Source organism: Cygnus olor, chromosome 2 (genome assembly GCF_009769625.2).
Source record: "Cygnus olor isolate bCygOlo1 chromosome 2, bCygOlo1.pri.v2, whole genome shotgun sequence".
NCBI lineage: Eukaryota > Metazoa > Chordata > Aves > Anseriformes > Anatidae > Cygnus > Cygnus olor.
In genome coordinates this window covers 24,581,996-24,594,987 of record NC_049170.1, presented here as the reverse complement: position 1 = coordinate 24,594,987, position 12,992 = coordinate 24,581,996, and positions in this window count along the sequence as shown.

Here is a 12,992-nt window from a genome sequence, read left to right as displayed (position 1 = left end):
ACAGTAAAGTAAATGAAGAAAATACTTTTAAATTAATTTTACTGAACGAAGAGTGGTGGAGAATCCTAAGACACGTCAAATACAGATGAGAAAACAAAAATTATCCTTTTGGGTCATCTAGTCTCTTCTTTCAGACAGAAAAAGCTTGCCTTTTTTTGTTGTGTGTTCCTGCTCTCTGTATACTCCTGGATTGTACACTTAAATATACACACATATTTATAGAAGATGATGTAGCTTTCACATAATTTTTAGAGGGAGGATGAGCTTACCCTGAAATACAGTGATCTACCTGCCTTAACGATTGGTAATTGTGACCTAGCTGATTTAATTTTCTGCAAACACTATGCATATCCTATGACATTTTATATCAAGAACATCATTTTCAAGCATATGCGTCTATGAACATCCAACACTAAGACAAAATGCACATATCTGAGTTTAAGAACATCAGCAAAAGGTCTGGCTGTAATGCATGTAGACATGACAGACTGGACTTTACAAAAAGCCATCAGTTTTAGCTAAACAGTTGGAATTGTTGCATTGGCTTATAAAATTTAAACCTTTTTGCAATGAGTCATTTATTTATATAACTTGGTCATATTGTCCATATCTGTAAAAAGCCTAGTAAATCAGACCTTCTGCCATTCCATTTCATTCCATCCTCTCATACATATCTTAGGATAAACAGGAAGGGACAGCTATTGTTTACATATTTTAGAAATAATTTTAGTTTCTTAGTTTAGCACTGGAAAATGTTAAATGAGTTGCTATCAGAGTTGAAGGATTTTATCCTCAGAATGTCAATAAGTATATAGTACTCTTAGGCACTACAATACCTGCTTGGAATCAGTATGCAATTACTCTAAACTCTGGAATTCACAAGTTTTTTAGGGCTTCTGTGTAAGTTAACAGGTTATCTTGAGATTTCAGCTAAAAAGCCTTAACCATTTTTTAAAACAATTTTATTCCAAAAAAATATGCATGAAGTCTTCCAAACTGAAGATTTTAAAAGCAACTACAATTAACCAAAGCCCAAAATTTTGGGAAAAAATCAGGAAAGAGCTAAAGGAAATGACTAGATCTTCCTGTGTTTATATAGCTCATAAAATGAGCAAAAGTTCAAAAAACATGACTCATTTAAAAGATCAGTACAAAGCCTAATAGTGCCAATTAAGTCTCGGCATGATGCATTCAGTCCTCTGATATAGACCAGCATTTACTGCACTGTAATTGGACGTTAAATATAATTTATCTTACAGCTATTAATATTTAGAATGTAAATGAACTGAAAGGTTTTCATCTGATGTTTTCAATATTTATTACTTATTTTTAACTATCATTTATTCAAGCGGGGTCTGAACATCCCACATGAATCTGAAATCTAAACTTTTGAAGCCCTGGAGTAAGAGAAAATGTAAGAATGATCTGATAGGTAAAGTTCTGAGGGATAAAATTGTCAAAGGGATGAAGGGACAGATTCTGAGGCATTACAGTGCATTTTTCACCATTCTCTTTATAGAAGGAATCATATCCAGAAAAGATTCCAGTATGTAGGGCACTGCCATTAGAAAGTGACAGTGACTATTCCTTGGAAAGAGAGAATTTACTGTGTATTTGTGACATTCCTGACATTGTGCTTTTTCACCTTGTCATGACTCCACAATGCTTTACATTTCCCAGTCTTCATGCTTTACACTAGGGTAGGTCAGAAGAAAGAGACAACATCTTCCATTCATCCCTGGGCCACGTCTTTCTTCAAAGTAGGTAAAACGTGATAGCAATGCGGCTATGGAGAAAATCTGGGGCTGCACTACAGATCTAAGCCAGAGTAAATTCGCAGCAACTTCACAGTAAACACCTTTTAATTCCAAACAGGTTTTATATATTAGTCCATTAAAAAAATGTTGGTGTTCTCAGTCCAGATAGCTCAGGGAAAATTAAACCCAGGATATGAAGCAAGTGAAGAGGAAAAAAAGAATATCAGCTTAAAACTTCATCTATTCAACCACTGAAGTTGTTGCTTATGGTTAATTTTTACTTGGAACTTGAAATTTGCATTACTGTTGTCTCCTCTTCACAGTTTAAAACTCAATTATTTTATGATTAGACTGTTTCTTTTTCGTCATCACCAACATAATGATATAAATTGAAGAAGGACTGGTATTAGTCGAATCAGTTAGACAGTAACACCCAACTGAAAGAATTAAAAAAATAAAAGTTGCTTGATAGAAGTCAAAATTAAGGATGAAAAATGTGTGAAAAAATCCTTTTAACACTTGGTTCTCAAGATGGCAGAGATCATTAAGAAAAGAAAATACTGTTTATGAATACCATATATTTTGAAAATATTGCTGAATCTTAAGGTACAAGAAAATATTATTGTGCTATGGGTATCACTACATAGTAAGTATTAGCACATGAAGATTATAAACATTTGGACAAAATATAAACCCAGTAGGTTGCTGGTAGTACTGATTCTTATGACCAAGTTTTTACCTGGCCAGAAGCACTGTTCTTTTGCCTTCATGCCACTGAGCTGTTTCTTTCTCCTATTAGACTATTTATACTCTTAGATAATACTTGGGGATTCTGAGTATATTCTTTATAACCCACTATCCTACAGCAGAATAGCCACTGAGAAATAGTCAGATGTTCATATTATGTACTCCCTAGCTCTTTTGCATCATCTGTATTGCATAAGATCTTATTTTGCAGATTTCTGTGGCCTATTCTAATGCTGACTCTTTCTAAACACTCCTTGAGCTTTTAAAGCAATCAAATATGCAATCAAATATTTTTTTTTCTGTGTTGTGCTTGATAATACAAATATTCATGCAGTTGTCTGGAATTCCTCTGTTTTAGAGAAACAAAGCTAAGGAAAAAATCATACTTCCATGAACATTTCCCTCATCTCCTCTTCAGGAGCATTGGTGCACACAAAGACACAAATACCTTTGCAAACCTATGTTCCATAGATCTCACTGGAAGCCACCTTCATATCTCATTTATAGAATATGATACACTCCAGTTTGAGATACTATGCCTATTTTAGCTATTGACTAGGTTACACAATGTATAGAAGAAGCAACGTTTAAAAGTGCTTTCATTGGAGCTTCAGGTAACAACACCTGACAAACCTCTTTTGATACTACATACTAATTGAGTTGAAAAGCAGCACATTATTCATGAACAAAGAAGTAGCAGATCTCCACTCAAAGAAAGGGATTGAGGGGGTGGGAGAACAGGGTGAACAGGAGGGAGAAAATACAAAAAGACACCTGTTCTCATTAATTCAATGACTAGTGTCAGCACAGTCCTATTACAAGGAAGAATAAAAACCATAATGAACATGCCTCAAACTAAATTCAACCATGGAAAAAAAGAGAGGAAATAATGCCATTCTGGTTGATGTAGCACAAGGTTTGGAAAGTTGGTGCACTCACAAATGAGAACTGATATACTGCACTGAGCATGAAAGCTAAGATGTGTAATTGGAAATGCTCACATTGCCAAGTTCATGCTTTGTATGGAAGCTATTTTCAGCAGTCGCTAAAGATCAAATGCTTTTAAATACGGGGTCTACACTGAGCTTGTCTTGTAACAGAAAATTAAACAGCTATTTCTTTGTCTGTTCACCATGCACATAAGTTAGAGATCTTCATTGGTCATGCAGGAAACTTCCAAATCTACATATTGTAAAGCTGTACTAGCTAATGGACAGCACATTAGATGGAAATCCATAGCCATTTCAATAATGGATTACTCCTGCGAGAGCTTACAAACACTCGTTTTTTTCGTTAGACTTTTAGGCATATGACTCACAAAAGGAGAATATAAATATTTCCAAGACATAATATGAAGCTAGGGAAGAAAGAAAAATGTTAGAATAATAAATCTCTTAACCATATGGAATAATTTTACATGTACCCTTTTGCAAAGTGAAAAAAAAAAAAAAAGATAGCTTATCCATAGGCTGTCAATAAAAAAACATCAATTCTGTGTAAATGAAGACAGAAGCTATTGTCCTGTAAATCCAAATTTGACTTTGGATTCTGCCTGAGTTTCTGCTTGAGCTGAGAAGGAAGGAACAAATTACAAAATACAAAGAACTCAGTACTCAAGTATCCGCATGAGATTTCAGAAGGTTCAGCTAAAAGCACTACATCAAAATTTTCATGGTCTCCACTTGGCACCCTCAAAGCCTTCCCATCATCTGTCAAAATGGAGCCACTGCATGTCACACAAAAAAGACAGTGTATGGTTTTTAATATGACAAAGATGTATTGCTTAACCCAAATAGAAAGATGGTAGTTTATTTGTTTCATGTATTTAAGGCTAGATGAGAAAAGGATAATATTTTCGGCTGGACTTCAAAAGCATGCCAGCAAAATATGGTATGAACTGCTTTTTGCCAGATTAGCATCAATGAGTGTTTATATGTAATCTGTCATTTACTTGTACAAACCCATATTTAGCATGCACATAGATACTTGTCACTGGGCTCTATTTCTATAGTTGGTCAAACCAAAACCCTGATGTGCATTGTGCCAAACACTGGTGCCCAAAAATCTGCATTCAAATTCTGTAGCTCAAACCTATTTCTAAATAAAGTAGTAGAGTTTTCCAAGAAGGTCACTCCCAGTAACGATTGCGGTTGTGCTGGGATCAAGTGGAATATTTACAATTCATCTTTTTTTTTTTTTCTTTTTTTTTTCTTTTTTCTTTCTCTCTGGCTTCATTCATATTCTCTTCCTGGACTGATTTCTTGTAATTGAAAAGTTGTTTTTTTTTTTTTTCTAAGAAGATTAATCACTACTTCTAACTGAACATCAGCAGAACTAAACATGGTTCAGCAGGACGTGCCAAGTTCAACCAACAGGGAACCAGTATGGAATATGTTTCTTTAAAACTTGGATTACAGGAAAGGCAGGAGGAATCTCTGTTAACAACTTTGTTAACTGTTATTCCGTTTTGATATTGTACTTTCTTTGTAAGTATTGCCTATTACTTTTAAACATCATTAAATGTGCGGCATGTACTAGAATATTACATTGAGCATGCACACAAGTTTCAGGGAGAATTTAATAGTACAGAGTCTGGAAGATTTGATTCCTTGGAGTTCTCAGCAATTCATCTCACCAGACTCTAGAGGTTTAACAGCCATGTAAGCCTAAGCTAGGCATCATCCCTACCTGTCAGTGAAGAAGGCATGAAAAAGAGCATCTTCCAATAAACATAGAAATAGTTGGGATGATGATCTTCCATGGGTGCACATTATTCAAAGTTTAGTATAGCGATTGTTTTTTCATTGAGGTAGCTATTAGATGTCTACAGTCAGATTAGATTAAACTCATAAACGAAACCACCCAATGTTAAAAATGGATTTTCGACAGTTCAAGGTTAGGTGCTCCGCATCTGAAGAGTTGTAACCACATCACACAAAGTAGCTGTGATTTTGAACTGCAGCTTTCAAATGACTGTATTTGGCACAGGGAAGTTGCATTCTTCACCTGACTTCTTCCTCAATCATTTGTTTCCTACTAATTAAATAACATTAATATATAAATAAAGCTACTGAAATGTAAAAATTATCTGGAGGTGCTAACCCCTGTTAGGCATCCCCTGATGTAAGTGTTAGACCTGGAACCTCTGCAGCTGAAAGCCAAGCACTTAAATAGAATCACAGATGGAGTGCGAGCAAGGCAGGAAGGTGAAGGAGATATTCAGGGTCCCCACTTTGCCCCAAGGGCAAACATGTGTATGAGCTGTAGGCATGCCAATGCTAATGAATTCAATATACTGCTTGCCTGCCTGTGGGAAGCAGCTGGTGCCAGTAACAAGAGCTTGGGGAATCCTCATTGTGGGGAAATAGGACAGCAAGGGAGCAAGAACAATGAAAAAGGATGTTGGTTCTGAGTTACAGGAAGATGCTAAACAATCAAGGTCTAACACACTGATTAAAGCACCTTGTCCCTCTGGCTGTTCAGGGCTGTGGTCTTTTGTCGTCAGAGAGGACTCAGCCCTCCAACGGAGGTGGGACTGGTTGAGATGTGCAGGGAGGTCGCAGTCCCCCTGCCCAGAGTGCCTGGCTCTGCTCACCAGCTCCATACATGGAGAGCTGCAGGCTCCTTTACTCTCATCTGCTACCCCAGCATGTCTGCCCTCCTTCAGTTTGATCGGATGACTGCAAGCTTAGGAGAGACACATTTTCTGAAGCTGCTTTTAATGTAACTTTTCCTAGCGCCAGAGAATGCCAGGGACCCTGCTTAACACAGTGCTGCTAAAAGACTTTTTAAATTTTTGGCTATTATCTTAAAGGGCTCGGTTCTGTAGTGCTATGTAAAATAGAATTACAGCTATCTGGATGTACAGCTGTCTTTATCTGCCTTCAGTAGCACTTATAAGCAACTTACTGCCTTATTACCAACCTGAAGCCAGAGATTTATTTGCACAGGGACAGAATGATCATGCCCAATGTCAGGTGAAGGACATTTGCTTTCATTATTTTTCCCTTGTCTCTTGTATTATTCACATATTTCCTCTTCTTTAATGTCTCTCCTCTTGATTATTAATGTATGAAGAATGCTGGCTGCACAGTTCAGAACATGACAACACCTGAGAAACCCCAAAGAAGCCAAGCATTGCTATGTGTTATTTATAGGATTTCAGGTTTCTCTGTATTTCCCAGAATTTCTGGGATTTTATAATTAAGGAGAGAAAGACTACTAACTCAGATTCAGATGGTGAAGGAAGTTCCATAGCTCTACATTTGACCTATTTATGCCAGAATGTCTCTTTAATCACTAAAACATTCATGTTGTAGGGGGTCAGAGGCTTCATGTATTAATGCACAAAGTCAGGGGAGAGCTGAATAATTTATTAATTGCTTTTGTGCATCACACCTAAGGCTTTTTTGGGAGAGAGGTAAACTATTTGATGAATTAAAACAAGTCTATCTGAGTCATTTAAACTTGGTTAAGAATGAAAAGGCAAAAGACAAGCAATTCCTTCTGTGATTTTAATGCTTAAGAATTTGAACCGGTGCTTTGAATTCACCAATAGCACAGACTCCCTGTTTTAGCTGTTGTCCAACATTAGCATCATACCTCATGACTGCAGTGAAATAGCACCATGAAACAGTCTACAGAGGACCAGAGGACTAATACTCAGGAGAACAGGATTGTCTTCACCACTTGAGCAACATGTGTGAGCATAAGTAACTCACACTCTGGATCTCCTATTTTTTTTTAAGGCATTTTCTTGTGCAAATATAGAGAGGGGAAGGAAATTACTTGGTTTACTATTGGAAAGTGTTTTGAAATCTTTAGGTGAATAATACTATTTTAGGTGAATAATACTACATGTCCAAACCTCAGTTTGAACAGCCAGACAAGATGTTCCACATCTCAGAAGACTTTTGAGGGTGTTTCAGCTGAACAAATGCTCATTGCTCTCAGTACTTGGCTGCAAAAAATGACCTTTAAAGCACTGAGCACTTCATTTGGAAGGGTTTTTCCACAGGCTTTTCCCCACTCTCTGGACCTGGTTGGCCTCCCCAGCCGTTATGGGAGAGACCTGCTCCTCACTAGCAGCTGGAAAAGGCCAGAGCAGCTGGGAGACTGCAGTTACAGCTCATTGTCTGACTACATCCTTGCATTTAGTGACTGCAAAAGAGATTGTCTTAGAGAATACCTGCAATTCTTTGTAATTGTGTTTGCTAAGAAAATGTGTTCACTTTATACTCTTTCATAGCCCTCTAAAGCTACTTTTATGAAAATGCCCTTTTTATTTAGATACTGTTATCAAAAATAGAAGAATGTAAAATGTATATACAGGGCTGTGATTGCTGAACAGATTGTTTAAGTTAGAGAAACTCTATATTTTATAGTTGTACAAATAACTCAGAATTGTTTGGATTATGAAACTACAGATAACATGGAAGCTGTAAAAAGACATTATGAAAGAAAGAGTGATTAAAAAATACCTCTCAGTAGTCTTCCATATGCCTTAGAACTTGCCACCAGAAGTGTAAAATTGTGTCAGGTTTAATTTCTAGAGAGATTTTGGAATCTTTCTGTTTGCTCATCTTCTTATTTTTTCTTATAATGTTTTACAATTCATTTTTGCAGAAGAGTTTTTTTTATTAAAATATTATAAAAGCTTTTACTCCTGGTCAGAAATTATTTGCCAATAACTCACAATATTTACTTATTTTTCTATTATCTTGAATTTTGGGGAGGTTTTGTGTAAAGTATTTAATTCTATAAAGTAATTACAAACTATTTGCACAGTACTTACAGAAACTTGCCATTGAGCTGTGTGGTTGCTTGCTTCAGTGCGGTGGTCTTGTTTCTTTCCTAATCTGGATGACTCTACCTCAGAAAATGTAAAAGGCCCTCAAGGATGAGCTCCAGCATGAAGACTGGAGTTATCTTATGAGTGGTGTCAAAAGTGACAGCAAGCTCCAAAATCAACCTGGAAAGTTGCCACTTCACCGGATGAAGAACCAGTCCAGCAACTGGTATGTGTCATGACATATTTAACAGAATGGGGCCCTCTAGGAGGCTCCTGATATGGGCTTTTGGAAGTTATATTCCCCTCTGACATCTTATATTAATATGATAATTTTCATTCTGTTGCACATACAGCCAGGCCACACTGTCCATCATTCCATGCTTTCCCAATGATAGCTACTGCAGCTGATCAACTGGACACCAAACAGAAGGGGAAAGAGGTGCCTGACACTGGAAGACAAAAGGGGCACTAAAATGTAGTCAGTAACTTTAAAATTCTGTTTTGTATTCTGGTTTCCTTGTTCATTTTAGTAGCCACTTTGAATTCATCTTAGGATGACTGCAATTGTTGGTAATTTTCTATATAAGGTCCCAGAAGTGGCATGTAGGTGTAATTAGTAGTTACTTCGGTCAGAAATATGGAGACCAATATATCTCTGTTATTGCATTTTCTTTTTTCCTAATGTCTTGTACTCATTGCACGATCAGCTAATCTCTCCCTTCCATTGCCAGCCTATAGCAGGAGTCTGTGTTATATCAGACACAACTTTGCATTCATACAATTTAATTTATTCAGGCCTGTCTTCATGACAACATTCATTTCCTGCTTCTCAAACCTGAGCTCTTCTTGTTCTGTATCATTCATCAACCTATTCTACTTAGTATGCCAAAATGATTAATGAAAACATTAAGTAAGATCAGTCCCAAGACTAAGCTTTGAGAGGCACATCTGGCAGCTACTTATTGGTACTTCTGTTTGTAGCTGGACCCTTTGCCATCTCACTTTGAGACAGCTCACTATCTATTTCAGAATTTGTATGCTATCTCTATGTTCTTCATCTTAACTGTTTTCTATGTGACATAATGTCAAATGCATTTTGAAAACCAGATAAATGAGCTCTACTACAATTCTTTTGTTATTTTTTTTCTTTTTAAGGCAAACCTATTACCTTGTCAAGGAAAGATATAATGTTATTTCAGCATGATCTATCTTTAGTAAGCCTATTTTTTCACTTTATACTGTCTTCAGTGGGAGCAGCAAATTGAAAGTGAAAAATGTAAACCTTGCTCCTTTGGAAAATATTAGACCTTTATTACTGATATATTTATTATTAGCTACTGGATTTATTATATTCTTTATTTTCAGATTTCATACCTGAAGAATTTCAACACAATGATCCAGCTGATTAAAGTCTTTGACACTTCGTGCTGTTCTTGACTTCTTATCCCAGGAAAATGAATGAAGAAAACATGTGGTGAGATGGGATGCAATGTTAGATGGTTTTAGTGCGCACAGAGCTTCCAAATGCTGATATGTAATGTCAGAAACAGTTAAAGATTAATGACAAATGTATTTCCAATAAGTTCATATTTGCATTTCTATAATGTGTTACACGAGAAAGGTAAGGATATAGGAGACAAGCAACATAGTTTTACCCTTCAGAATGTTTTCATTATGCCACCTGGACCTTTAACGTAATTTCCCCCCTAGCACAGCCTCTCACATATCCAGAGCTTTTCTCCTAGGTGAAGACAGCACAAAAAACTGCCGCAGGACCCTCTGGCAGTCAGCAGAGCTCGCCTTGCCAGGGCTGTGTCCTTCCAGCCCCGGGTTGCTCCTGCCTTGCTGGAGAGCAGGAGGCAGCGGCTGCTGTCACCCAGCCTTGCACCACCACCGTTCACAAATGAAGTTCACAAACAGAAAGAGAAGGGAGCAAAGAGATAATCCATCACGTGCGAGCTGAAATGAGACACATTTCAGATCGAGCCTTACAGGAAGATTTCTCTTTCTCTGCCACTAAATGAGAGATTAATGTGGTGAGCATGCACGAATGCTGACTGCCTATGTATGTCTCTGCAAGACTTAATAAATGTTTTGCTGTTGTTCAGCCACAATGAGAATATTATAACCAATCGACATTTTTGAAACAGAAATTAATTGTACACTTCATTGAGATGACACTGATAAGGTAAGTGACTGCTTCAGGCACTCAACTACTCATCTCTATTTATAGCTAGATAACTGAGGACAGAGAAAAAGGAAGTGGGCGGGAGAGAGAGTAAATCCCCAAAGAATAGCTATTAATTGCTTTGCAGTGGCTCACCATATTCTTTATCAGAAGACAACTTTCAGCAGTTCTATTTTTCAGGTTTCACCTCACCAGACAACACCTCCGAGGCAGCCAGCCTTGGGGCCTGCCCCGCTGGCCCTTCCTGAGGCCGACCTCAGGCCAAGGCAACTGTGGCCTGGCACTGGCCTGGCAGCCCATGGTGCTTGGCACAGATCTGGCTCTGACCTACTTTAGGTGTTTACATCAAATGAGCGAGTCACACCCAGTATCTTTTGTTTCTGTAATTCCCCATCATAAAGTGACTATCGCACAAGATCAAAGGCAGTTTTTCTGTCAGCCCTTCCAACATGAGAGGTGTGCCGTAATGACTGACAGGATAGAAGAAGTCACGAGTGCAAGAGAGCTAAAAGTGGCTTTGTGCAGACAGGTGTTGCAGTGAACCTAAGACAGCTCAGGTTGACAAATTCAGTTCAGCTCACTCCAGAATCTGTAAACACAGATATTGGCCCAAACTTCATCTGACTTTTACTGGCAGTGAAGTCTTGGAAAGGCATCAGTGTGTTATTGGAAGCCTCCTTGGAGCATTTCAGTGCTTCTGATTCAAACCCTAACCAGGAAGTATAGAAAGAACAACAACAAAAAGCTTTAAAACAAAAAGTTTTAAAGCATCTGCGGCACCAGCTCTGATGCTGCAGTACTGAAATGATCTGAGCGTGACCCTGGAGGGAGCAAGCAGGCTTGGCTTACCTGGGCACACAGACACATGCAAGGGGAGAAAGACAGCATGAATGCTGTGAATGAGGTTGTTTTGCTGTCCCACTTGCAAATGCAGTAGTTTTTTTAACACTGTGGCAGAGGATGAATGAACTGATAGAAGAGCACCAGAATTTTCTCCCCTTGCTTTTCTGTCCTTTTGGTCTGTTGGGGCTCAAAGTTGGAAATCCTCATTATATTCCATGATCCACCTCAAGCTAGCTGGTTACTTAAGATGGTACAGACAGTACCAAAGGGCCAGAGGCCAGGACCAGGACTACTGCTGTGACCTGGCTGCTTCACAGAAAGCTGCAGCCACTGCCGTGGCAGGGGAGAGCAGGAGAACACCAACGGGCTGCTTTTGAAGGACATTTTGTGGGTTGCTTTGCTCAGGGCAGCACATCTCTAGGCTCACAGAGTAACTGTCAGGTAGAAAGAATTGTGCTGTTGAACGCAAGTCAATGCGGCTGAAAGAAAAAAAAACAAAACAACACTCTTTCTGGCAATCAGCACAGAGGTCACCCCTAGTGATGGAGAAAAAATAAAATTCTAATAATAACAATAATGAAACACTAGGTCTGCAGGGAGTACACAAAGACCCCAACACTGGGGGGATACTTTGGGGGAAGCATGCTTTGGGGGATGAAGGGAATGGAGAGATGACTGGAATATTTCTTGAATTCTCTTCTCACCCTGTGGGTGTATGATTTTAACAAAACTAGTCTTCATTACTTTTCCTACATTCACATAAACATTATCTGCACAAGAATGTAAACAACTGCAAAAAAGTGGAATCTTGGAAGCAGGACAGCTCCTGAAGAGTGCCTGCTTTCTGAAAACATGCACGTGCACACAGTCCTGCAGCTTGCAGCCTGCAGCTTGGTGCTTCTGGCCTGGCCACTCTGCCAGTAACTTACTGGCTGGCATGCAGGGGGATGAGGGCCTCCAGTGCACCAAGCATGGACGTTCCTGGGACCCAGGCTCTGGTGAGAGCTCAGATACCACCATAGCTCCCAGTACCCAGTGCCCACAAGTTTTTACATGAAATGATCATGTCTACATGATTCATCATTTTTTCAGGCAGAGGAGTCTGCCTTCTGCTGATCTCCAGGAAGCTGCATTAGCCTCTCTGAACCTGTCTCTGCTTTCCCCAAACCTTGCTGAGGTCCAGGTTGATTAGCCCCAGCACAGAGCACCGCTCTTGGTTAGTTAACTCTGTGTCTGCCTGCTCTTTAGCCAGGATTCTTTCTGCGCTGGGATAAGCAAGGATTCTCCAGATGTGCCTTCTTCCATTCTTTTTTTCTCTTCCCCACAGAAGTGACAGGATGTTGACATGAGTCCTGCCTGTCAGGGTGGAGGAGCATGGGCTGTGGGAAGTGAGGACAGTGCAAAGTGGTGGTTGTTATTTTTCTGGTTTCTGTGGAAGAACAGGTGAAGTATTTCACTACTTCTGTTTGGAGCTGTCATACTGAAAGTCTCTTTTCAAAACTTGGACAAGGTGAGGGTAGGTAGTTATTTTTCATTTTCTTTTCTGTTAATTCCTTGGTATTTCTTCAGTATCCAAGTAGTGAATAGGTGGTTACTGTTGACCTGGACTATCTAAGTGTGTCCTGTTGTTTTCAGGTCACAGAAGAGCGCTGCACTGGGCTTTCAG